The sequence below is a fragment of the Nicotiana tabacum genome, chromosome 24, assembly GCF_000715075.1.
Source record: "Nicotiana tabacum cultivar K326 chromosome 24, ASM71507v2, whole genome shotgun sequence".
Taxonomy (NCBI): domain Eukaryota; kingdom Viridiplantae; phylum Streptophyta; class Magnoliopsida; order Solanales; family Solanaceae; genus Nicotiana; species Nicotiana tabacum.
This window is the reverse complement of record NC_134103.1, coordinates 95,271,717-95,299,690: the sequence shown is the minus strand read 5'-3', so window position 1 is coordinate 95,299,690 and position 27,974 is coordinate 95,271,717. Positions and strand designations below refer to the sequence as shown.

Here is a 27,974-nt window from a genome sequence, read left to right as displayed (position 1 = left end):
AGTAGTGGTGAAAAAAATGTGTGGGATCTCTAAAAGAAGAAGATCTGAAGGGGAAGAGAGTATTCGTTAGAGTTGATCTCGACGTTCCATTGGATGAAAAATTTGATGATATCAGAATCCGAGCCGTTGTTCCTACCATTAAGTATTTGATGAAATGCGACTCTCATGTTATTCTTGCCTCTAATCGCCGTCGTCCAATAGCTATCAGTCCAAGGTACAGCTTGAAGCCAATTGAGCCAATACTGTCTGAGCTATTGAGAGTTGAAGTGAAAATGGCAAATGATTGCATTTGTCATCAAGTTGAGATTATGGTTGGTGAAATACCACAAGGAGGTTGATAGAATATAAGGGTCTACCAAACTCTATAGAGAATTAGGTTCTCTATCGGTTCCACTGGAACACACGCATACAACAGTAAGTAGATGACAAGAGAAATTTTACGTGAAAAATTCTCAGCTCAACGGGATTAAAAACCACGACCTGCCCTTGTAGGATTTCAACTTCACTACTGAACAACTTTTAGATTACAATCTATGCAACCTAGGAATTAACCTCTTAATCCCTCACTAACTTGTAATACTCTATTATAAGCCACTTTGTAATAACTCTATTACAAAGACTTTACAAGTCGACTAACTCTAGCCAAGACTCAAATACAAAGGTTTAAGGTTTATAAAGATTTCCTACACAATGCTTCTAAACAAGCTAAATAGGAATTACAATTTAAGAACTATTACAAAGTTACAACTCAACTAAGGACATACAATGACTTGATGTGGGGAACTAGTCTGTAGTGGTGTTGTTCTTTATTCTTGATGCATTTGAGAATTGATTGCTTGATGATGAATGACTGTAAGAGTGCTTGAATGAATTCTCTAAGTGAACAACTCCTTTGTTTTACCTTCCTTGATGTTAATAATGCACTTGTGACATCACTTGGGATGATGTAAGTAAGGTAGGTAAAAGACACTCTCCATAAAGTTGACTGTTGTACTGTTTCTGCACTGTAGCATGTGCATGCAGCAACTTTATAGGTGTGGCAGTTGACTTGTACTATTTCCTCGGGTAACGATAGTTATCTGTTCCCTCTATTGCTCCTCTGACTCTGGAGAGTTGAAGCATATTCCAAGCTGAAACCTTTCGATCTTAAGGTCTTGAGGATATGTAACTGGTTCCTTATCTGGTTCTTGACAGTAATTTTGTTAGATCATCAAAACATAAAGCAAGGTAGTTGTAACCTACCAATTTCCCCCTTTTTGATGACGACAAATTTATAATTGAACATCCAAGAAAAAAAACGTATAGAACCAGACAGTGAACCAGAAAATCCTTAAGTTTCCCCCTGAGTCTGTATTCCCCCTTAATCAGTGCTTATTAATCAATTATGCACATTGATCTTCCCCCTTTTTGGCATCATAAAAAGAAGATAAACAAGTATATAGCAAAAAGAAGTCTAGCTTGAGTTAACTCATGCCACTTGTGTGCACACAACATGACTAAAAACAGAGCATAAAGACAAGGCATAGTTAGCAAAAAGGAAAAAGCTTGCATTAGCATTAATTTGGATTTTTCAACAGGAGCAGAGTTTATGTTACTACCACCATCCACAGTTTTGAACAAAAAAAAATACACCACAAACATCATCATAAAAAAACTGACACTAAGGAATAGACTGATCACTAAAGACTGGACACTGAAGGGACGCTGTTTAGGGAGCACTGGAAGGAAATGGCTTAGAAAGGGCTTGGAGGACTAAATCCATTCGAGCATTTGCTGACATTTGCTCATTGAGCAGTCTCTCTTTCAGGTCCTCCACTTGTTTCTTGAGCCCAACATTCTCTTTTGTTAGACAAGTAACCTCTTCTCCTTGAGAACTACTGGAACTAGGTGCCTACTGCAGCTGACTTAGCTGAGTTTCAAGGATAGCATTCCTTGCTTTCAATTTCCTTATCTCCGAGGTAGCACTATTCTGAGCATTGATCAACTGAGATATGGTAGAAGTGCTTCCAACCCCTCCAATTTTCTCGATACACTCACATTCTTCAAGAGTAGCTTTGGAGAAAGTTTGCTTCTTTGTGACCACTTTAGCTTGTCCCAGAGGAACTTTGAAGTGCTTAAAGACCTTGGTGAGAAGGAACCCATCCGGCAGCCCATGATTACCATCTTTAAAGTTTGTCACTTTGTTCATGTGCTCTATCATAATCCCAGGCAGATTGATGGTAGTGAAGTTGTCAAGTGCTTCCATAAGGAACAGGTCTGCACGAGAGGCGATAGACCTTCTCTCAGCTTGAGGCAGCAGTACCTTGTTCACCATCTCAAACAGCAGTTGGTATACAGGAAGGAGGGCCTTCTTCTAAACCCGTTCTCCCCGCTAAATGGCTATGTCCTTTAATATGGTATTTCTGAAGTTTTAAGAACATGATCCATGAACACTAGACAAACCTTCAGCATGTACACCAAGAATGGACCCCAACACGGTAGAGTCCATTACTATATCAACTCCATTCACCAACACACAGATGTGATCATCTTCAACTTTAAAAAGGTCAGCATAGAAACTTTGAGCTTCCTCTTCATACACCATTGGAGCATCATTTGTGAACAAATGTGTCCATTGTTGGAACTCACATATCTCAACCAGCTGTCTCATACTAGCCTCCTCCAAGATATCAGGGGCAAATGTGCGGCTCCATAGCACCTTTTGACTTCTTAACCTATCTTTCCCAGCACTCCTTGGATTACCCACTCTGGCTTTCTTTGAGGAACCAGGTTCCTCATCCGTATCAGCTTTTCTCTTAGCAGACTTGCAAATATTCTTTCCTTTTTCATCAGACTTCATAGACTTTTTACCCAATTCTTCCATCATCCTAGCAGCAGACTCTTCTACCAATTTATCGCCAGATTCTTTCACCACATTTTCACTAGCAACAACATCATCAGACTTGTTCAAACTTTTAGCAAACACAGAAGATCCCCTTTTAGGCTTGGGGAGACCATGCTTCTGTAAGCTCTTTCTAGTCAAGGAACCAGGTTCCTCTTCTACTTCATCATCCACATTCACAACTGGCACTATCTTCTCGCTCACAACTTTCCCATCTTTCACTAATTTTCTTCTCCTTGACTTAGCTTGGTTGTTCTTAAGCGCAGACTCAAGAGCCTCCTTCCTTTGCAACCTTGTAGTAGGTCGCTTAGAAGTAGACTCCTGAGCAACCATTGGTCTACGCCTAGTCAAGCTAGCAATTGGCATATCATCAGAATCTTCTTCACTATCACCCTTTTCTTCTCTGGACACGGATCTTTCCCCAGTCATAACCACACACAAAGGCTCAACATCAAAATAAGGAGAGGGAGCAGGGTCAACACTGACCTGGGGCTCTTAAGAGGACCCCTGAGTTAGATCCTCCTAGGAGGAATCAGGTCCCTCGTTTGGTATCCCAGTAGTATTATCCTATCTTGATTGTTCAACAGGCACAAGCTCTCTACCATCTTTCACCGTCTTAGACTCTTCCCCCTGAGTCCCAAAACCATCATCACATCCTTCTATAACAACCCCTTCATGAGCTATGGACAACATGTTCTCTATTGCCTCCTTTTCTTGTACATCCATGGAAAACTCGGTAGAGGAAGGAGTGTTACCTGTGGACATAAGATTAGGAGCAGTCTTTGTTGAGTCAAACTTCTCGGAACTATCAGTTGGATCTACCTTGTCACACCTCCTTTTTCCCGAAGAGGATATGGGATAAGGGAGTTTTTCCAAATTAAGTGACATTAATCGAAATGGAATTATTTATTTATTTCAGAGTCGCCACTTGGAATAATTTATGGTGTCCCAAGTCACCGGTTTATTTTAAAATTCCAAATCGAGGAAATTTGACTCTATTTATGGTCCGCGAACACAGAAGACCGGGTAAGGAATTCTGTTAACCCGGGAGAAGGTATGAGGCACTCCCGAGTTCCGTGATTTTAGCACGGTCGCTTAATAATTAATACTTAGCCTAATTATCTGATTTATTACATGTTTGAAAACCTATTGTACATTTTTTAACTTTTAACTGCTTTTAGTATTTATGGAATTATTTCTTGAACAAGTCACGATGTCGTACACTTGTCATTTTGGTACACGTTGTGAACCACGCCACATGAAATGCACCCGCGATTTACGACATGTTTATTTTATTATTATTCGAAGTTGTGGCCGGGTCACATGAAATGCACACCCGAATTGGAGGATTTACGTATCATGACCATGCCACGGGAACCGTACCCATGGCCACGATGATTTATTAATCGCGCCTAAAGCAAGCTACGATGTTCAAAGATGGTTTCCTACATTGTGAGATTAATGTATGATAATTGTAAATTAATAACTACTTTGTGGACATCATAATTTGATTTCAGTTCTGGTTTGTAAACAAACAAGTGGGCTACAAAAAATCATTGGGCCTAGAAGGTCGATTATTCCCTAACTTCCCTTTCAATTCATGATACAAACAGTGTAACTCAAACGAAATTACAAACGGCCATCCTAATTATGTTCGCAAGATGCAAGTTAACCGAAATTCAGATTTCCAAGCTAAAGTGACATTCAATTGGAAATCTCATATTATACAAATAGCCAACCCAACTTAACATTAGTCAGGTTCATGAACATGTTTTAACATGTAGAAGAATAACATAAGCTATCAACGAAATTTAAAGGAGCATAAATTAAAACAACAGAATCTTCTCTTTTCAACATTCGTGGCCCCAAGCAAAATAGAAACAAATCGCTATGAAGTTAAACAAGTTTAAATCTTCTAATAGACAAACTACTCAGAAAAGGATTCAATCATGTAAAGGCAATAATGAGTTAAAAATTCATGGAGAAAACAGAGGAATTAATTCCTGTTTACCAATACAAAGACGGGTTCTCAAGTGAATACCTGGTTGCACAAAACCAATTCTTAAAAACCAAATGAAAGCGAGATAAGAGAACGCTAAAGCTCAGTAAAAGAGCAATAGCAACGACAGCAGTCCACGGCTCCAAAATAGCTCTAATAGCTCAATCAACTTAGAGATTCCAGGATTATGAATTGAAATCTGAGAAGAGAAGCTTCTTAATTTCCTATGTAACTCTTCTTTTTCGTTGTTTTCTTTTTTCGATTTTTTTTTGTTTTTGTGTCTTTTTCAAATTTGGATTCAAAATTTTGAAACTGAGTTGGCTGTGACAGCCATTAGAGAGAGTGGCGAGGACTTGAGGGAGATGAGGCTAGCGGCTGTTGAGTGAAGAAGGAGAGGAAGAAGGATGCTAGGTTTTTTTTTTAAGGGGATGGGGTTCTATCCCTGTTCTCTTTTCAGTTGTCTGTCCCCTTTTTCCAAAAATGAGAAAAGAATTGGATAATTAAGGGGGAATTTAGGGCAAGCTTGTGGAGAAGCCGGGCCACCGAATTTGCTTGGCCCAATTCTAAAAGATGTGCACCAACAACCCTTTCTTTCCTTCTCATCTTTCTTTATTAGACATTTTGCAAAATTAGCCACTATGGGCTCAAATTTTAATTAACTAATTTGTGTGGCTAAACTATTTATATATTTTACTCATTAATTGACTAATGACCTAATTAATTAACTAGCCTAAAAATACATGTAGAGTTACTAATGTATTTTTTGGTATTTTAGTGTTTTACAAATGCAATTGATTATGCATTTAAAATCTAAAAAATGTAAAAATTAAAATATTTTTGTATTTTCTTTAGGATTTAAAATTCAACTTAAAAATGCATCAAATATGAATACGTATAAAGCAAACTAAGTAAAAATATAAAAAAATAATTTAAAGCTATTTTTTGGATTTTTTAGGAATAATTTTATATTAGGGCAAAATTTAGGTGCTCACAGCTGCCCTTCTTTGCTCGGAAACATGAAGAGTTTTTGGGCAAAGATAAAGTGAGCAATTACGAGCAATTTTTGCCCATTTGGATACTCAATGGGAAGCATTTTTGAAAAGTTTGACCGAACCTTGCTTCGGAGGTTGCCTACATATCCTTGGCTATAAAGGAATCAGGTCAGTGTAGTTCTGGAAGTTTAGGTAGCTGGGACTACCGAGAAGTTGTGATCTCACTGCTGCTGCTGCTGCTCTTTCTTGTTGAGCTCCCTACTACACCAAAGTCAAAATGAAAAAGAAACTAACTAAGCCTATCAGCTACGAGTTACAAGATTCTTATCTATGAGTCTTCTGAAAGCTTGATCTTGAGTCTTGAATGGTTCTTCATGCAGACTTTTGATTTGAACCTTGATGTTTGCTAGTTGCAGGTGCTAGTTCTTTCTTCTTCACCTTTTCGGATCAAGACGGGACATGCAAAGCTTGTGACTTCAACCATGTCTTGAGCAGTTCACATCCTTCATCGGCTTCTGCATTTTGGATTCACTTCTCTTTTTTTTCTTTTATTCTGGATTGAGACTTCTTCCTTTGGTCATCTCGGACTGTCAGCTCGCATTCTTGAGGCGAGCTTCTGCTACTTCTAACTTGAATTGAATTCTGAAATGACTTGAAATTTGAAACGAATTCCCTCGTTCTCCAAGTGGGCGCCTGATGACTTAAAACTGAAATGAATTCCCGCGTTCTCCAGGTGGGCGCCTGATGACTTAAAATTTGAAATAAATTCCCTCGTTCTCCCAGTAGGCGCCTGATTTTGACTTAAAACTGAAATGAATTCCCTCGTTCTCCAGGTGGGCGCCTGATGACTTAAAACTTGAAATAAATTCTCTCGTTCTCCAGGTGGGCGCCTGATTTTGACTTAAAGCTAAAATGAATTCCCTCGTTCTCTAGGTGGGCGCCTGATGACTTAAAGCTAAAATGAATTCCCTCGTTCTCTAGGTGGGTGCCTGATGACTTAAAACTGAAATGAATTCCCTCATTCTCCAGGTGGGCGCCTGATTTTGACTTAAAGCTAAAATGAATTCCCTCGTTCTCCAGGTGGGCGCCTGATGGCTTAAAGCTAAAATGAATTCGCTCGTTCTCCAGGTGGGCGCTTGATGACTTAAAACTTGAAATAAATTCCCTCGTTCTCCAGGTGGGCGCCTGATGACTTAAAACTGAAATGAATTCCCTCGTTCTTCAGGTGGGCGCCTGATGACTTAAAACTTGAAATAAATTCCCCCATTCTCCAGGTGGGCGCCTGATGCTGACTCAAAACTTGAAATAAATTCCCTCATTTTCCAGGTGGGCGCCTGATGACTTAAAACTTGAAATAAATTCCCTCATTCTCCAGGTGGGCGCCTGATGACTTAAAACTTGAAATAAATTCCCCCGTTCTCCAGGTGGGCGCCTGATTTTGACTTAAAGCTAAAATGAATTCCCTCGTTCTCCAGGTGGGCGCCTGTGACTGACTTGAACTTAAAATAAATTCTCTCGTTCTCCAGGTGGGCGCCTGATGCTGACTCAAAACTTGAAATAAATTTCCTCGTTTTCCAGGTGGGCGCCTGCAATCATGACAACACAGACAAAACAGAGAAACTTTTCTGCCCCAGTTTATGCCAGGAACATTCTTGAGTGTTAGTTGAATCCCATTATCCAGGAGGGTCCTGAAAATTTAAAACTAGATCCCATTATCCAGGAGGGTCCTGAAAACTTGAAATTAAATCCCATTATCCAGGAGAGTCCTGAACAGTTAAAACTGAACTTATCTAGAACATGCTTTCCTCATGGGGGATTCCTAGCAAAGCAAACAAGATTTCTTTCCCCTGCTTAAAACAAAGAAAATTTTGTCAGTTTGAAAATATGGTGGTTAGTTTGTGGCATCCTTGCTGAAAGTGTCTGCTTCTGTCACTACCCCGCTTCGTTTTGATTAGCTGCTTCGGGCTACAAAGAATTGTTTGACCTTTTGATCGGACCTCGACCACAAAACCTTTGAATGACTTGAATCTCTTACACTCAACTCGTCGTATGGCACTTTCATTCTGACAACTGTTGAACCTTTGCATTTCCTACAAATTCACGAACCACTTGACCACTGAACTTCATTTACCACCGCATTCCTCATTCTAAATCATGTCACTTATGATGTGCCTGGCCGAATTTCACTTGGTATAAATAAAAAGCTGGTAATGAGCTTTGAAGTCCTTTCTTGCTTGCTTAACAAACACTGATTTGACAGAGACTTAGAAAAATAGACCCAAAAGATACGAAGCGAAGTGACTTCGAGAATTAGGAATAAAAAGGAAAAAACTGAGATGACTATTTGAAGAAAAATGGAAAAGAGACTTATCTGAATGAATCAACTGGCTCTAATGATCATGACATGCATTTCGGATTGATCAGCCTAATCCATCCAAGTAATCACATTTCTGTTCATGTCATGTCTTCATACTTCAAAAAATCGGGCTTTCAACAATCCAACTTTTCTGTAAAATCACCAACCTCTTTCGACTTGTAGTGCCCCGAAGGGTTTTCACTAACAAGCCTCTCTCATTTATTCATCTCTCAACTCACCGCCGTCTTACGGTGCCCGTGAGGGTTTTTACCAACAAGACTCTCTTATTTTAAATTTTTCCTCAGCTCACCATCGCCTTACGGTGCCCGTGAGGGTTTTCACCAATAAGACTCTCTCATTTTATTTATTTTCCTTGTACCCAATGAACAAAGTGTTACCCATGATGGAAATCATACCTCTATCTCACTTGACTTGCCATCCTCAAAGATTGATCGGAAGGTCTTTCTTTGGACCGTAGTATAGGCTTTTGGAAAGGGTTAGAAAGAAAAGGTGGTATAAGGCTCAACATGACTTAAGATGAAAGGGTTCAAAATTACAACTTTTGGAATCAGACCTATTGCAAAACTAAAACTTCCGCCCCAGTTCTTTTTTGAATCTGGGGAATTTTGAATTTTTTATTTGATGGGACTGAACCTCAGAGTAAGGCTGCCTACGTATCCTTAAAAGAAATCAAGTCTAACGTAGTTCCAACTAGTAAAAGTTATTTTGTTTTTGCTTTTATTTTTATTTTTCTCCTTTCTTTTCTCTTTTTTTTTTGCTTTTAATCTTTTCCTTCTTTTTTTTTCTTTTTTTTTTCTTTTCTTTTCTTTTATATTTCTAACTCTACTTCTGATTCCAAAAGAGGGGTATGAAAGAAAATAAATAAGGCTCAAAAAAAGGGTAACAAATGATAAAAGTGTTTGGGATAGCAGAATAAAATGCCTTCATCATTCCAACTTTGAACATGCCTAGTACAAAATGCGATTGAAGATAAGCAAAGAAATCATACATAATATCTCTTGACTGCATCAGAATTGATCGCCATATCCACATATTTACCTTCTATGTCTGTTAAATACAAAGCATCATTGGGCAACACCTTTGTCACAATGAACGGCCCCTGCCAGATTGGGGCGAACTTGTCTTTAGCTTCGGCCTGATGTGGAAGGATGCGTTTCAACACCAGCTGACCCACCTCAAATTTTTGGGGATGCACCTTCTTGTTGTATGCTCTTGCCATTCTTTTCTGATACAATTGACCGTGACATACTGCTGCCAATCGTTTTTCATCAATCAAACTCAATTGCTCTAGCCGGGTCTTGACCCACTCATCATCATCAATTTCGGCTTCGGCAACGATCCGCAAGGATGGAATCTCAACTTCCGTAGGTATAACTGCCTCGGTTCCATATACCAGCAAATAGGGAGTTGCACCTATTGAAGTGCGAACAGTAGTGCGATAACCCAGTAAAGCAAAAGGTAACTTTTCATGCCATTGCCTGGAACCTTGCACCATCTTACGAAGTATCTTCTTTATGTTCTTGTTAGCAGCCTCAACAGCTCCGTTTGCCTTAGGACGATACAGAGTGGAGTTTCGATGTATAATCTTGAACTGTTGGCATACCTCTTTCATCAAATGACTGTTGAGGTTAGCAGCATTATCTGTGATGATTACCTTGGGAATTCCGAACCGGCAAATGATGTTTGAATGAACAAAATCTACCACCGCCTTCTTGGTCACGGACTTGAAAGTTACAGCTTCGACCCACTTGGTAAAGTAATCAATGGCCACCAGAATAAACCTATGCCCGTTTGATGCTGCCGGCTCAATTGGTCCAATGACATCCATGCCCCCAAACAACCAAGGGCCAAGGTGCAGACATTGTGTGCAACTCAGATGGCGGGGAATGAATCAATCACCATGCACCTGGCATTGATGACATTTGCAAACGAAGCTGATGCAATCTCGTTCCATGGTGAGCCAATAATAACCTGCTCGAAGAATTTTCTTTGCCAAGACATACCCACTTATATGCGGCCCGCAAACTCCGGAATGCACTTCGGCCATGATAGTCGAAGCTTGTTTAGCATCTAGGCACCTTAGTAATCCTAGATCTGGAGTTCTCTTGTACAATATTCCCCCACTTAAGAAAAATCCACTAGCCAGACGTCGAATGGTTCTCTTTTGATCACCTGTGGCATGTACCGGATATACCCCCGATTTGATGTATTCCTTGACATCATGGAACCAAGGCTCACCATAAGGTTCCTCCTCAATCACATTGCAATAGGCATGCTGATCACGGATTTGGATATGCAGAGGGTCGACATAAGTCTTATTCGGATGGTGTAACATTGACGCCAGAGTAGCCAAGGCATCGGCAATCTCATTATGAATCCTGGGAATATGCCTGAATTCTACCGACCTGAATTGTTGACAAAGATCATGCAAACATTGTCGATACGGTATGAGCTTCAAATCCCGAGTCTCCCATTCTCCCTGAATCTGGTGAACCAACAAATCTGAATCTCCCAAAACTAATATTTCTTGAACTCCCATGTCTATAGCTAGCCTCAAACCCAGAATGCATGCCTCGTATTCAGCCATGTTGTTAGTGCAATAAAATCGAAGCTGAGCTGTTACGGGGTAGTGATGCCTTGTTTCAGAAATGAGTACAGCCCCTATTCCGACACCCTTCATGTTAGCAGCTCCATCAAAGAAGAGTTTCCAACCTGGCTTTTCATCATGATCAGCCTCGTCAACATACATCACTTCTTCATCAGGAAAATAAGTCTTCAGTGGCTCATATTCTTCATCCACCGGATTCTCGGCCAAGTGATTGGCCAGGGCTTGGGCTTTTATCGCGGTCCGAGTCACATAGATTATGTCAAACTCTGTGAGTAAAATCTGTCACTTTGCCAATCTTCCTATGGGCATAGGCTTCTGAAAGATATACTTTTGAGGATCCATGTGAGAAATGAGGTAAGTAGTGTAGGATGACAGATAATGCTTCAACTTTTGTGCCACCCAAGTCAGGGCGCAACATGTCCTTTCAAGAAGAGTATACTTAACCTCATAAGGAGTGAACTTCTTGCTGAGATAATAAATGGCTCGCTCTTTCTTGCCCGTGATGTCGTGTTGACCCAACACACAACCAAAAGAATTATCCACGACCGTCAAATAAAGGATTAAAGGTCTCTCAGGTTCTGGCGGGACCAGCACAGGTGGGTTTGACAGGTAACTCTTGATCTTATCAAATGCTTCCTGACACTCATCAGTCCACTTAACCACAGCATTCTTCTTTATCAACTTAAAGATAGGCTCACAAGTTGTCGTGAGTTGAGAAATAAACCTGCTGATGTAGTTTAACCTTCTGAGAAGGCTCATTACCTCGGTTTTGTTCTTTGGCGGTGGTAATTCTTGGATGGCTTTGATCTTTGATGGGTCCAACTAGGCCCTTTCACAACCAATATAGATGGCTTCACGTCGAGTGTGCTTAGCTTTTCCGACACCCCTTCAACTGTCAAGGGCATTGCTTTTGCAAAATCTGGAGCTTTAAATGGATTACTTTCGCTAGCCCGGATCATCATGCCAGACTTGGAAGAATTATTGGGCTCCCCATCCTTATGAACTATCTCAATCATATGTGTCTATGCATGAGCCGTCAAAGGATTTTGGTTGATGTTTGGCGCCTCCGGGCTCTGGACCACAATTTGATTTGTATCAATAAGCTCTTGGATCGCCCTCTTCAAATGCCAACACTTCTTTGTGTCGTGCCCTGGGGCATCAGAACAATATGCGCATCTGAGGGAATAATCAAGGTTCCTTGGAGGTGGATTTGGTGTCTTTGGCTCAATCGGCCTCAAAACGTCCAACTGCCTCAACCTTTGAAACAAACTGGTATACGACTCTCCAAGAGGGGTGAAGGTTTCTTTCCACTGCTGCCTCTCTTTTCTATAATCCGGCCTCGATCGAAAGCTTGGACCAGTAGGGTTTTAGTATGGTTGTGGGGGTGGATAAGGATTTTGTGGAGTTGGAGCACGCCATTGCGGGTAAGGAGGGGGTTGTGCATATGACTGTGCATGGTGAACATGGTATTGGGGTGGTCTGACTGAATATTGAGGGTCTTGTGGTGGGAAATAATGTTGGGATGGATTATATGGAGCTTGGGTGTAGGCTTGAGGTTGGGGTCGAGGTTGGGTGTACTGGTGAGGCGAACCCCTTGGGCCACGCCCTGATCCAGAGACAAACATAGCGACATCATCTTCCTTCTTTTTGCCTAACAGGCTTCCGGTGCCACTTTGAATTGCTTGTGTGGTTGCTTTTATGGAGGAGTAGCTCATGATCTTGCTTGACTTGAGTCCTTCTTCCACCATTCCTCCCATCTTTACCACATCGTTGAAGGACTTACCTATGGCTGAGATCAAATGGCCAAAATAAGTAGGCTCTAAGGCTTGAAGAAAGTACTCGACCATCTCATCTTCTTCCATTAGAGGATTGACCCGTGCAACTTGTTCTCTCCATCTAAAACTATACTCCCTAAAGCTCTCACTGGGCTTCTTCTCTACCTTGGTCAAAGATAGGCGATCCGGGATAATGTCTATATTGTACTGAAAGTGCCGAGCAAAGGCCTGAGCCAAGTCATCCCATGTGTACCACTTGCTAGTGTCTTGGCGGGTGTACCATTCCAAAGCCGCCCCACTCAGACTCTGACTGAAATACGCCATTAATAATTTGTCTTTCCCACCGGCGCCTCTCATCTTGCTGCAAAAGCCTCTCAAATGGGCCACGGGATCTCCATGTCTATCGTACAGGTCAAATTTGGGCATCTTGAACCCAGCGGGCAGTTGGACATCAGGGAATAAGCATAAATCCTTGTAAGCCACACTTACTTGGCTTCCTATCCCTTGCATGTTCTTCAAATATTGTTCTAGACTCTTCACTTTCCTGAATATCTCATCCTGCTCCACGTTCCGGGATGGTTTCTCAGTTTCAACAGGAGGTTCAAAGTGAGGGGTGTAGGAATAAGGATTCGTGACTTTGAAAGTTGGTTCCGGAGCATAATACTGGGTATCTGGAACTTGGAACGCGGTGATCGGTGGAGGGTAGCTCACGGAGGGGCTACGAAAACAGGAGCAGATGTCGGAGTTGGGTATGCGGTTGTTTTGGCTGGTGGAGCATGGAAAGTTTAGGACGAGGTGCCCGGGTAGTGGTGGAAAGGGGTAAAACCCGGTGCATGCTGAGGGGAAAGATCAACGGTAGTGGGATTCTGGGCTTGTGCCAATGGTGGGATGAAAACGGGATTTTCTGTGTAGTTAGCGGGAAATGAAGGTGGAGGATGCCCCCTGATCCAGGCTTGATACATTTCAGCCATTTGATGCTTCAACCTGTGGACCTCCTCTTTCAATTCAGATTCTGATTCTACAATCTCCCTCGGCGGGTCAACAACACCCGTGTCCGACTCTTTTCTAGTCATGACTGCCTTGCGCTTTGATCTGGTATTATAGGGGTGACTTGCTAGGATGCCAACAAACTAACCACCTAAATAGAACCTGTCTAATTATGCACACACAATAACTTGGTCAGTTTTGAAGTATTTAACAGATAGGGAATCGCATATTGGGGATGCAATGCACCTGAGCAGTTAAACGTTTCTAAATGCTTTGCGACGGCTTATGTGCTTCATCCCGGCTCTTTTCCCAAATTTTGAATCCTGATTTTTTCCTCTCTCCTTTTGCTGTGTTTCGCTCTTTTAATTCTCATTCTTTTTTTCTTTTGTTTGGCCCCTCTTTTCTTTCTTCTCTCCTTTTTTATTTTCCTCTCTTTTTTTTTGTTTGTTTTCTTTTCTCTATTTTCTTTTAAGACTATGATCGAATCCTATGGGGATTGCCTACGTATTATGACGCCGCATGAATCAGATAATTACGTAGTTCAAGAAAATAAATGAGAAATGATTTTTTTTTTCAATATTTCATTAATAAAAGACATCTTTTGGATTTTCTATTACAAGGACTTAAAAGTAGTGATGACTACAAAAGAAAAATCTACAGACTCGAAATAAAGCAATAAGCAACCTTGACAAGGATGAACAAAACTTGAGGAAAGTAAAATACAGACTCAAAAACTAACTAAAAAAAATAAATAAAAAATACATAAGAGCCTCCACTGGTACTTCGGGGGCTTGCGGGACATCAGCCGGTCTCCGCACGGGCCTACGGGCAATATCTTCTTGAAGGTGGTCTAGGTCAACCATCACCTGTCGAACGAATGTCATTACAGAAGCAAAAAACATAGACTTGGTCATGTCTTCACATTCATGGCATTTCATTACAACATAATCAGCTATCTCTTTAATCCTCATTCTGATGACACCCTTTTCTTGAAGCAAACGTCCAATCTACTGGGCCCGAGCTTCTAACACTTGTGTATCTGTGTTGTTTTGGTCTTGTAACTGTTGCAGGCTTTCTTGTAGTTGGTAAATCAATGCATAGCAATGCTCTCTTTCTGTCTTGAAATCCTTTATTTGCTTGACCATTTCATTTTCCAGGGCAACCAGCTTTTTCTGTAAAATTGCTACTTCTTTGTCATATTTCTGCTTCAACTGGTGGGCTAATCTAGCATGTTCTTCTGCACTTTTGGCCAACTTTGCTTGAGCATTTAACAAGTCCTTTTCGGCCTTTGTCAAGTCAAAACCATAATCATGCACTTTCCGCCTTAGGTTGGTTATAATTTTCTCATCTCTCTCACTTCTTACCGGTGTCTCGGCGGCTATTTTCATTCTCTGGATTTGGGCTCGAAGGGCTTCATTTTCCCTAGCGAACCTCTTCTTTTCCCCTTCATCTTCGGCTGCCTGCAAACTACTATCAAATTTGATTTTTTCAATTTGTTCTTCTAGTTTGTTTATAGTAGTCTGGTATTTCTTTTCTTTAGCTAACCAAACCCATTGCTCTCGTGCTCCATCGGTGAATTGTTGGACATGGGGCCTTTTGGCGGGCTGTTCTGGCTCTTGATCGACCCGACTTCTTTTACCATACCATATGGCATAGTTGGATCCTACTTCACCCATGGACAAATCTCGTACTTGAGTCTGTGGTTCCAAGAACCTACATTGGTGCCAAATCTGACGAACCCTTTCTTTGGAAAATGTGGCTTTTGGGCATAGTTCAATAACCTATGGACTCAAATCTTCGTCATAGGGGACTGTTTGGTATCTGCCAAATTGGCATAAGGACCCGATGCGGGGCATATGGCTGAATACTCCGAAGACCCATTAATAAAAGAAAGCACACTCCGGCGGACATGTAAATAACTTCATCGACCGGGAGCCAACCGAAAGTCCACTCAATTCGATTTGAGTTTAAAGAACCCAAATACGTGAACCATGCCTCAGTACCTTCCGACAACTCATGACCGTTTACTCAGTTTTCATATTCTTCGATGCAATTGAGCCCGGTCAGACCGTAGTTCATGTAACATGGGCGATGACAAAGATGTTCTACCAACCACATTTGTAAAAGCAAGTTGCAACCCTCAAAAAACTTTGTCCCGGCTCGACAAACGGTTAAAGCTCGGTAAATTTCTGCGAGAATCATCGGTATGATAGTGCTATTGGCCTTTTTGACCATAACGTCGGCCAGTCCTGCGAGCCCCAATTCTATATGTCTGTCACTCCTTGGGCATATCAGAGTGCCTAAAAATGCCACCACAAAGGCCAAACCCCTGCGTGCTTCCCATTAGTCTTTATTTCCCTGATGATTCAAACCAGTGTCTGGAGCCTCAAATCCGTAGGGGTCCCCATACCGGCTGTATAAGAAACGGAATGTGCAGAATCCTCCGGCTAAATTTTCATCTTTAACCTGCCGGCTAATATTGAGGAGGTCCAAAAACTTATGAGGGGTTACAGTTCTTGGTGCTACTGGATATTGATACCTTAACTTCCCTTCGAAACCAGCATAACCTGCTATCTCCTCTAGTATAGGGGTCAACTTGAAATCAGAGAAGTGGAAAACATTGTGTGTCGGGTCCCAAAATGGTATCAAAGCTTCGATTATATCAACCCTTGGTTTAATTTCCAGAAGACCAGTGAGCCCACCTAAAGCCTTTATCACAGAACGCTTGCTGACCTCCCCCAGGTCGTTGCACCACATATGGAGTCCTAGTGGAATCTCGTCTACGACTCGAAAAGGTATATTTTCAACAGTGCTCATCCTGCACATTTTATTTAAGGCGACTGGTTAAAAACAAGTGATTTTTTATTTTTATTTTTATTTTTGACCCCAAAAGAAAGATTATTTGTGCAAAATAAAACTCAAACAACTCAAGGCCACCTTTGCAAATAACGGCCCTTCAGCCCTTCAGAAATGAAGATTTTAAAGTTGTGCTTGCTAAGTGGCTAAAATTAGGAAAAAAGCCATAGGTGGCTATTCTGGTAAAACAAACTTCCTGCGTCCCGTCGGGACGTTTCTGGCTATTTGGACAGAAAGTGACATCCCCTAAATTTATTTATGACAAAATGACGCATTTTCAAATTTTCTGGTTATTTTTTGCAAAAATGGGGCCGGACCCGATGAGGGTTGCCTACGTATCTCACATCCGATGAGAATCAAACCCGCGTAGTTCGGTCCATCTTGATGCACAGAAAGATATGATTTGTTTTGAAATGATTTTTTTTCTTTTTGTTTTTTTGAAACTTTGGCAGAGTAACGGGATTTTTGAATATCGGGATTATCAAAACCGGCCAGTTTTCTATCCTACCTCACTCTTGGTTTTTCTTTTTCTTTTTTTCTTAATTTTCCTTCCTTACTCTAGAAGCCGGTCAACACACAAGCCAAGCAAATTAATGCACAAGTAGCACGTAAAGAATGCATTAGGATGGTCTTTTGATTTTCGGGTGCACCTATCCTAGACAGACCCAACCCCTGTGTTGAGTCCCCTAAGTCAAATGCACGTGATGCAAGAAAACGTACCTACTAGGGATCCGACATGAGGCTGTGTTATTCTAAGTTTTAAATCTTGGGTGTATTGTTCTAGACCTGGCTTACCCAAGCGGACAACTCGAGCCGAGGGGGCAGCGTACCGGGAATACAGAAACTTCACCGGCTTTGCAACTTGTCCGAACCTCGTTCTAAAATTAGGATATGACTCTAACAGAAAAGAAGCCACGCGAAGCGCACGCTCCCCAGAAGATTTAGAAGACTTAGAGAGAATGAGGGTTTCGTAGCAGTTTATATACAGTTCAAACAATATCAAAGCGGTAAAAAGCGGTATTTAGCACATTAGGCTCAAACACGTAAAAATCAGATAATAGACAAAAACCAAGTATAACAGTTATTCTAAGCTCGAATTCTGAACCCTGAACCAGAGATTCTGGGTTCTTAGTCCCTTGCAGAGTCGCCAGAGCTGTCACACCTCCTTTTTCCCGAAGAGGATATGGGATAAGGGAGTTTTTCCAAATTAAGTGACATTAATCGAAATAGAATTATTTATTTATTTTAGAGTCGCCACTTGGAATAATTTATGGTGTCCCAAGTCACCGGTTTATTTTAAAATCCCAAATCAAGGAAATTTGACTCTATTTATGGTCCGCGAACACAGAAGACAGGGTAAGGAATTCTGTTAACCCGGGAGAAGGTATGAGGCACTCCCGAGTTTCGTGGTTTTAGCACGGGCGCTTAATAATTAATACTTGGCCTAATTATCCGATTTATTACATGTTTGAAAACCTATTGTGCATTTTTTAACTTTTAACTGCTTTTACTATTTATGGAATTATTTCTTGAACAAGTCACGATGTCGTACACTTGTCATTTTGGTACACGTTGTGAACCGCGCCACATGAAATGCACCCGCGATTTATGACATGTTTATTTTATTATTATTCGAAGTTGTGGTCGGGTCACATGAAATTCACACCCGAATTGGAGGATTTACGTATCGTGACCATGCCACGGGAACCGTACCCATGGCCACGATGATTTATTAATCTCGCCTAAAGCAAGCTACGATGTTCAAAGATGGTTTCCTACATTGTGAGATTAATGTATGATAATTGTAAATTAATAACTACTTTGTGGACATCATAATTTGATTTCAGTTCTGGTTCGTAAACATACAAGTGGGCTACAAAAAATCATTGGGCCTAGAAGGTCGATTATTCCCTAACTTCCCTTTCAATTCATGATACGAACAGTGTAACTCAAACGAAATTACAAACGGCCATCCTAATTATGTTCGCAAGATGCAAGTTAACCGAAATTCAGATTTCCAAGCTAAAGTGACATTCAATTGGAAATCTCATATTATACAAATAGCCAACCCAACTTAACATTAGTCAGGTTCATGAACATGTTTTAACATGTAGAAGAATAACATAAGCTATCAATGAAATTTAAAGGAGCATAAATTAAAACAACAGAATCTTCTCTTTTCAACATTCGTGGCCCCAAGCAAAACAGAAACAAATCGCCATGAAGTTAAACAAGTTTAAATCTTCTAATAGACAAACTACTCAGAAAAGGATTCAATCATGTAAAGGCAACAATGAGTTAAAATTTCATGGAGAAAACAGAGGAATTAATTCCTGTTTACCAATACAAAGACGGGTTCTCAAGTGAATACCTGGTTTCACAAAACCAATTCTTAAAAACCAAATGAAAGCGAGATAAGAGAATGCTAAAGCTCAGTAAAACAACAATAGCAACGACAGCAGTCCACGGCTCCAAAACAGCTCTAATAGCTCAATCAACTTAGAGATTCCAGGATTATGAACTGAAATCTGAGAAGAGAAGCTTCTTAATTTCCTATGTAACTCTTCTTTTTCGTTGTTTTCTTTTTTTGATTTTTGTTTTGTTTTTGTGTCTTTTTCAAATTTGGATTCAAAATTTTGAAACTGAGTTGGCTGTGATAGCCATTAGAGAGAGTGGCGAGGACTTGAGGGAGATGAGGCTAGCGGCTGTTGAGTGAAGAAGGAGATGAAGAAGGATGCTAGTTTTTTTTTTTTAAGGGGATGGGGTTCTGTCCCTTTTCTCTTTTCATTTGTCTGTCCCCTTTTTTCCAAAAATGAGAAAAAATTGGATAATTAAGGGGGAATTTAGGGCAAGCTTGTGGAGAAACTGGGCCACCGAATTTGCTTGGCCCAATTCTAAAAGATGTGCACCAACAACCCTTTCTTTCCTTCTCATCTTTCTTTATTAGACGTTTTGCAAAATTAGCCACTATGGACTCAAATTTTAATTAACTAATTTATGTGGCTAAACTATTTATATATTTCACTCATTAATTGACTAATGACCTAATTAATTAACTAACCTAAAAATGCATGTAGAGTTACTAATGTATTTTTTGGTATTTTAGTGTTTTGCAAATGCAATTGATTATGCATTTAAAATCTAAAAAATGTAAAAATTAAAATATTTTTGTATTTTCTTTAGGATTTAAAATGCAACTTAAAAATGCATCAAATTTGAATACGTACAAAGCAAACTAAGTAAAAATATAGAAAAATAATTTAAAGCTATTTTTTTTGATTTTTTAGGAGTAATTTTATATTAGGGCAAAAATTAGGTGCTCACATACCTTTGACCCTTTTTTCATAGGCGGGCTTGAAATTTCCTAATTTTCTTTTTTGTCAGCAGTACTCTGTTCATCCCCTTTTTCTGGCAAAGTAGGAGAAGGGCTCTGGGCTACAAATCTTTTGGGAGTCGAGATTTTGCGATTCCTATGAGAACCAGAACTCGAGTGGGTAGGAGAGGAGACGTAATGTGGGGGTGACTATGTCCTAGGGTTTTGGTTAGCAGTGGTGTGGGGTGAGGAGTCTAATATCGGTGTTCCAATATGTGAGGACTCAATGTGGATGTCACCTAGAACACTCGAGGTTGTTTGATTTTCAGCCATGGTGAGAAGAAGAGAAGGGATTTGGTAGTTTAAAGAGAGGCAGAAGAATGGGGTTTTGAAATTTGATGGGAGGAGTTGTGACATTGATAGATGAATTTATGATGGATGAGGGACCGGTTAAGAAAGAGCGACAATTTTGGGAGTCGGGTTGGTTCTCAATGGGTGAGACGCTTGGGTTCAAATGACACAAAGAAAAAATAACTGACATACTGATGACGTGGCACTTGTTTTAACCGTTCAAAATTGTGCATGAGAGAACAGAGAAACTACTAGCCTGTTGTCAGGAGAACCAGGTTCCCTCACTAATCTTGTATCTGTAAGCTTTGCCCTTTTTACTAGCGCGTACTGCATAAACTGCCTATTTGCTCTGTAATCATCATGTGTGTCTACCTGTAACGGTATAGAGGTGAGTTAGACTTTGCCAGAAAATACTTTTTAGCTAAATTTACTTGAACATTTCTTTCATAGCCAATCATCGAGGGACTAGGTTCTCCATTAGTTTTTATCAACCCCAGTGCTAGGCGATTTTTCTCAAAGTGTTCTCTGCTCAGGGATTTGGTAAAAATATCTGCAATTTGATCTTCAGTGCTGCAGAACTTCATGCATATAAGCCCCTTTTCAACCTTGTCTCTGAGAAAATGATGACGTACATCAATGTGCTTGGTCCTCTTATGTTGAACTGGATTTGTTGCCATATTGAGTGCACTTGTGTTATCACATAAGAGAGGCACACAATCTGAGAGCACTCCAAAGTCTTCTAACTGCTGCTTGATCCATAGTAATTGAGCACAGCAAGAGGCAACTGCTACATATTCTGCTTCTGCAGTTGAGAGTGCCACTCAGTTCTGTTTCCGCGTACCCCATGAGATTAGGAAAGAACCTAGGAAATGTGCCATTCCAGACGTGCTTTTCCTCTCCACCAGATATCCTGCATAATCAATGTCAGCATACCCAAAAAGTTCAAAGTTGTCACCTGAGGGATAGTAGAGAACCAGGTCTTGCGTTCCCTTGAGATATCTCAATATTCTCTTGGCAGCCTTCAGATGAGATTCTTTTGGATTTGATTGAAATCTTGCACAAAGACCTACGCTGAAAACGATGTCTGGTTTGCTTGCAGTAAGATACAGGAGTGACCCTATGATCCCTCTATACATGGTCTGATTTACAGAGGAACCAGGTTCATCCATGTCTAGACGGGTAGCTGTGGCAATAAGGGTGTCAATGACTTTTGATGCTTCCATGTCAAACCTTTTCAGTAATTCCTTGATGTACTTCTGCTGACTTATCAATGTTCCCTTCTGAGATTGCTTCACTTGAAGTCCTAGGAAGAAATTTAATTCTCCCATCATACTCATCTCGAACTCACTCCCCATGAGTTTTGCAAATTCTTCACAAAGAGAGTCAGTTGTGGCTCCAAAGATGATATCATCAACGTATACCTGAACAATGAGCAGGTCCCTCCCTCGTTTCTTCAGAAAAAGAGTGTTGTCAATTTTCCCTCTTGTAAATCCATTTTCTAGAAGGAATTTTGACAACCTTTCATACCAAGCCCGGGGAGCCTGATTTAGTCCATATAATGCCTTGTCTAGCTTATACATATGCTCAGGATGCTCATGACACTCAAATCCAGGAGGTTGCTTGACATAGACTTCTTCTTTCAGATAGCCATTTAGAAATGCACTTTTAACATCCATTTGGAACAATGTGAACTCCATATGAGATGCAAAGGAAATAAGAATTCTAATGGCTTCTATTCGAGCAACTGGAGCAAATGTTTCATCATAATCGATCCCTTCTTCCTGATTGTAGCCTTGAACTACAAGCCTTGCCTTGTTTCTTGTTGTATTTCTGAACTCATCAAGTTTGTTCCTGAATACCCACCTAGTTCCTATGATAGTTTGATCTGCAGGTCGAGGAACCAGGTGACATACCTTGTTTCTTTCAAATTGATGCATCTCCTCTTGCATGGCTGTGATCCAGTCTGCATATTTCAACGCTTCTTTGATGTTTTTGGGCTCTATTTGAGAAAGAAAGGCTGAAAAGGCAAGTGAGTTTCTTACTTTTGATCTGGTTTGAACTCCTAAGTCTAGAGGGGTGATTATGTTGTCAAGAGGATGTGAGATTTTGTGCTTCCAATTTGGTACCTGAATCTCATTGGTAGAGAGCCCAGGTATGTCTGGCTGAGGTTCTTGGGCGCTTCTTACTTCAGCAAGTGGAGTACCTTGGACTGCATCAACAACTCTATTTTCAGCTTCAGTTGTTGTGATTGAGGAACCGGGTTCCTCTATATCAGCTGGAGATTCATCTGCGCCATTGTCATTTGAATCATTGACCTAACTCATCATGTCAGTGTTTCCATTTGCCATGTCAGTGACTTCACCAGGGACGGATAAGGGTTCTCCATCTTGATCAACATGTCTGTCTTTCTCACAGGAGAGGTAAGATTCATCAAAGATCACATATATACTTTCCTCAACACATTGAGTCTTTTTTTTGTACACTTTGTAAGCTTTGCTTTGCGATGAGTATCCCAGAAAAATTCCTTCATCACTTTTGGAATCGAATTTTCCAAGAGCTTCATTTTCATTGTTGTGAACAAAACATTTACACTTAAAAGTCCTTAGATGTGTCAGCTTGGGCTTCCTTCCATTCATCAGTTCATATGGAATTTTGTTCAGAAGGGACCTGATCATGCACCTGTTCACCAAATAGCAGGCAGTGTTGACAGCTTCTGCCCAGGAATTCTTTGCAATCCCACTGTCAATCAATATTGTTCTTGCCATGTCTTCAAGAGTTCTATTCTTCCTCTCCACAACACCATTTTATTGAGGTGTTTTTGGTGCTGACAAATTGTGAGTGATACCATTTTCGGTACAGAACTCATCAAATTTGGCATTGTCAAACTCTGTCCCATGATCAGACCTGATGCTGGCCACCTTATTACCCATCTTCACTTGGATCTTCTTAATAAAAGCAACGAACACTTCAAAGGCTTCATCCTTGGTCCTGAGAAATAGAGTCCAGGTGAATTTGGAATAGTCATCACCTATCACAAAGATGTACTTCTTTCCTCCTTTGCTTGGTACCCTCATAGGTCCATATAGAACCATGTGAAGGAGATCAAGTGGCCTTGAGGTGCTGACTTCCTTTTTGGGCTTGAATGAGGATCTGACTTGCTTGCCTTTTACTCATGCGTCACACACTTTGTGATCCTTGAAGCTTGACTTAGGCAAACCACGAACCAGGTCCTTCCTAACCAATTTATTTAGCAATGAGAAGCTTGCATGACCCAGCCTCATGTGCCATAGTTTAGCATCATCATCTACAACACTTAAACAACTGAGATCACCATTCTGCAGAGACTCAACATTAGCAACATAGATATTTTTGTATCTTTTTGCAACTGTGAGCACCTAATTTTTGACTATATTTGAATTTTTATCACCTTCTACTATGTAAATATTTTCAGAAATTTAATATATATTTTTAGCTTTGTTACACTTTATCTTTGCTACATTTTTATATATAGGGTAAAAAAGAAGAATAATTTAAAAGGTCAATTATTACTATTAATATTATTTTTATTTTTATTTTTATCTTTATTTTAAAATAAAATAAATTAAAAAATTAAAAAAAATTTAAATATACTTTTTTAAAATTTCAGATGGGAATAAAAAAAAAAGGAAAAGTAGAAATATAGAATTAAAAAGTAAAAGTAAAAGTAGATGGAAATTGTTTAATAAAAAGTAAAAGAAAGTGGAAAATTTAAAAAAATAAAAGTAAAAGAATGTGGAAATTTTAAAAAAATGAAAAGTAAAAGAAAGTTGGAATTAAAAATTAAAAGTAAAGGTAGCTGAATTTTTTTTAAATCTTTCCAACTCCTAGAATGTATCCTTCACATAGTACACATTTTCGATCGAGTGCGAGAGAGACTTCCCAATCCTTCCAACTCCCAGAATGTATCATTTCTTTTCATTTTCAAATGATACACTCCCTCCTTGCAGAGCCTTAAGTGAAAGAAAATCATTTGTACTTCCAGTCATATGCTTTGAGCAGCCGCTATCCATGTACCATTGTAGGCTACTTCCTTTCACTGTTCCTTGCACAAGAAATCAGGAGTTAGACTTAGGAACCCAAACTAGCTTGGGTCCCTTATAATGAGGAAATGGATGAATGAGAGATCTTTTGGCCCATGCAAGCATCATGCGTTTTTTATAAGAGGGACCAGGTTCTCTACCAGTAGTTATTTTTTCAGCAAAAGATTTATTTTTCTACTGTGACTGAAATCTGGCCTTACAGTTTTCTTTAAAGTGCCCATTGTTATCGCAGTGAGTACAAAGACAATCGTCAGATACAGTAATGTACTTTCTATGAGGGTTGTAGGGAATCTTTTCCCTTTGAAACCCAATCCCCTGCCTATTTCCCATATTGTTGGTGTACATGGCAGTGATAGCATCAGAGGACCAGGTCCAATTGAGTGACTTTTCAATATCACTCTTCACTTTGCCTAGTTCTTCCTGAAATTATTTGTTTTTCTCAAGCTCAGCACACATGCTAGACTTCACTGAATTTAACTCACTTTCAAGCTTAATGTGTGCCTCGCTTGCAACTTCCTTTCCATTTTTAGAATTTTCAGGCCTACTCTCCATTTTAAGTTCCCCAACCGTTTCCTTCAAATCCACGATTACTACTAATAGGTCATCTCTCTCATGCTCAAGGTTTGTAACTTTCTCAGATAAGACTTATTTTCCCCTTTTTACACACTCAATGATTTCTTTTAGGTCTACCACAATCACCATTAGATCATCTCTTTCATGTTCTATATTTGTAATTTTTTTATCTAAGGCATCCTTCTCTTTCTTTAGGTTCTCAATTGTTTCCTTTAAATCAACTACAACGATTACAAGGTCATCTCTGATATGTTCTGCTTCTCCTAACTCCACAGCTAAAATATCTTTATCATTTATAAGATTGTGATAAGCATCAATTAAGACATTTGCCAATGACATGAGTTTTTTAGGAGAATAAGATTTCAGATTTTTGTGAACATCCCGAAAATTTACCTCATCATCGTCGTCATCTTCATCATCATTGTCAGATTGAGCCATCAAGGCAAAGATTGAATCATACTCAGTTGCTTCACTTTCTATTGCCATCATTGAACTATCACCATGATTATTTTATTCTTCACATTCGCTGGAAGTGTTTCCCATGCAGCAAGAGCTTGTTTTACAACATTATCAGTGGCATTCTTTCTATTGAAGTGTTTATCAGGAACCGGGTTCCTCTTGGCTACTTTGTCAAAGTTATTTTTGTACTGATCTTGCTTTAGGAGAGGGCAATCCCTTGATGAAGTGTCCTGGCTTGCCGCATTTATGACATAGGTCATAAGTTTTTGGCTTGCTAGAACTTTCTCTTTTTGGAATGCCTCAACTCCTGCCAACCATCTTTTGGAATCTTCTTGTCAAGTAAGCCATATGACCATCCTCACCACTTGAAACATTGATGTCCGTCTTGAGGACCAGGTTCTTCTCCCTCTCAGTCTCTCTTCTTATTGTCCTTCTTCTTCTTCTTCTTCTTCTTCTTCTTCTTCTTCTTCTTCTTCTTCTTCTTCTTCTTCTTCTTCTTCTTCTTCTTCTTCTTCTTCTTCTTCTTCTTCTTCTTCTTCTTCTTCTTCATTTCATATGTTTTCAGATTGCCAACAAGCTCATCAATGGTTCGCTCCTGCAAGTCCTTCGCCTCTGTAATAACGTTCACTTTGCTTTCCCAAGAACTGGGTAGCACACTAAGGATTTTTCTGACAAGCTTGTTTCTTGAAATAATTTCACCAAGAGAGTGAAACTCATTGATGATAGAGGTGAACCGAGTATGCATATCTTGGATGGAACCATCGTCTTTCATCCTGAAAAGCTCGTATTCAGTTGTGAACATGTCGATCTTGGATTGCTTCACATGTGTTGTTCCTTCATGAGCAGTCTGAAGGGCTTCCCAAATTTCCTTGGCTGACTGACATGCTGATGTCCTGTTGTATTCGTCAGGACTAATGCCACAAACAAGAATTTTCTTTGCATGAAAATTCTTCTCTACCGCCTTTCGATCAGCATCATTGAATTCCTTCCTTGTCTTGTGAATGGCTACAGTTGGGTCGCCTAGGTTCTTGGTAGGGACAAAGGGTCCGTCACATATGACATCCCATAGGCCAGAATCTTCAGCCATGATGAAGTCGTACATCCTAGTTTTCCACCATCCGTAATACTGTCTATTGAACCTAGGTGGTCTGTAAGTAGACTGGCCTTCTTCGAAGTTTGGAGGAGCAACCATGAGGACCCTTTTTAGGTGTTAACCTGATAGAAAGAACCCGCTTTGATACCAATTGATAGAATATAAGGGTCCACCAAACTCCATAGAGAACCAGGTTCTCTATTGGTTCCGCTGGAACACACGCATACAACAGTAAGTAGATGACAAGAGGAATTTTACGTGGAAAACTTCCAGCTCAACGGGATTAAAAACTACGACCTACCATTGTAGGATTTCAACTTCACTACTAAGCAACTTTTAGAATACAACCTATGCAACCTAGGAATTAACTTCTTAATCCCTCACTAACTTGTAATACTCTATTACAAGCCACTTTGTAATAACTCTATTATAAAGACTTTACAACTCGACTAACTCTAGCCAAGACTCAAACACAAAGGTTTAAGGTTTACAAAGATTTCCTACACAATGCTTCTAAACAAGCTAAATAGGAATTACAATTTAAGAACTATTTCAAAGTTACAACTCAACTAAGGACATACAATGACTTGATGTGGGGAATTGGTCTGTAGTGGTGTTGTTCTTTGTTCTTGATGCACTTGAGAATTGATTGCTTGATGATGAATGACCGTAAGAGTGCTTGAATGAATTCTCTAAGTGAACAACTCCTTTGTTTTACCTTCCTTGATGTTAATAATGCACTTGTGACATCACTTGGGATGATGTAAGCAAGGTAGGTAAAAGACACTCCCCATAAAGTTGACTGTTGTATTGTTTCTGCACTGTAGCGTGTGCAGGCAGTAACTTTACAGGTGTGGTAGTTGACTTGTACTGTTTCTTCGAGTAACGATAGTTATCTGTTCCCTCTATTGTTTCTCTGACTCTGGAGAGTTGAAGCATATTCCAAGCTGGAACCTTTCGATCTTAAGGTCTTGAGGATATGTAACTGGTTCCTTATCTGGTTCTTGACAGTAATTTTGTTAGATTATCAAAATATAAAGCAAGGTAGTTGTAACCTATTAGAGGTATTGTGTTGTTGGAGAAGTTGAGATTCCATATAGAAGAGACGTCGAATGAATCCGATTTTGCAAAAAAGCTAAGCCTCTGTTGCAGATTTGTATGTAAATGATGCTTTTGGGAATGCAAACAGATCACACGCTTCCACAGTAGGTGTTGGTCGATACGTGAAACCAGCAGTTGCTGGATTCCTTATGAAAAAGGAACTTCACTATCTTTGCCAAGTCGTAGTAAATTCAAAGAAGCCATTTGATGGCATTGTTGGCGGTTCGAACTTTCAACTAAGATTGGCATTATAGATAACCTTTTGAACAAGGGCGTTAACTTGTTAATCCTTGGCGGTGGTTTGATTTTTACTTTCTACAAGGCCGCACAAGGTTACTCAGTTGGATCCTCACTTGTCGAGGAGGAGAAAATTATTAATGCTATAAAGGTGAATAAAATGGCTTCTTGTGTCTCTTACTAATTGACACTTTGTACCAAGCCTTAGCGGTGAAGAAAATGGCTTTTGGGAGAAACAAATAACATAAGTAAATCAAGACCTTTCATATTTTATTGTACCATCAAAGGATGTG

General features: G+C 40.0%; 1 pseudogene; it reads left to right on the top strand.

Moving 5' to 3' along the window:
• The first annotated feature begins 17 nt into the window (after window positions 1–17).
• On the top strand, window positions 18–27,896 carry LOC142178443 (phosphoglycerate kinase, cytosolic-like; annotated as a pseudogene).
• Window positions 27,897–27,974: the final 78 nt, after the last annotated feature.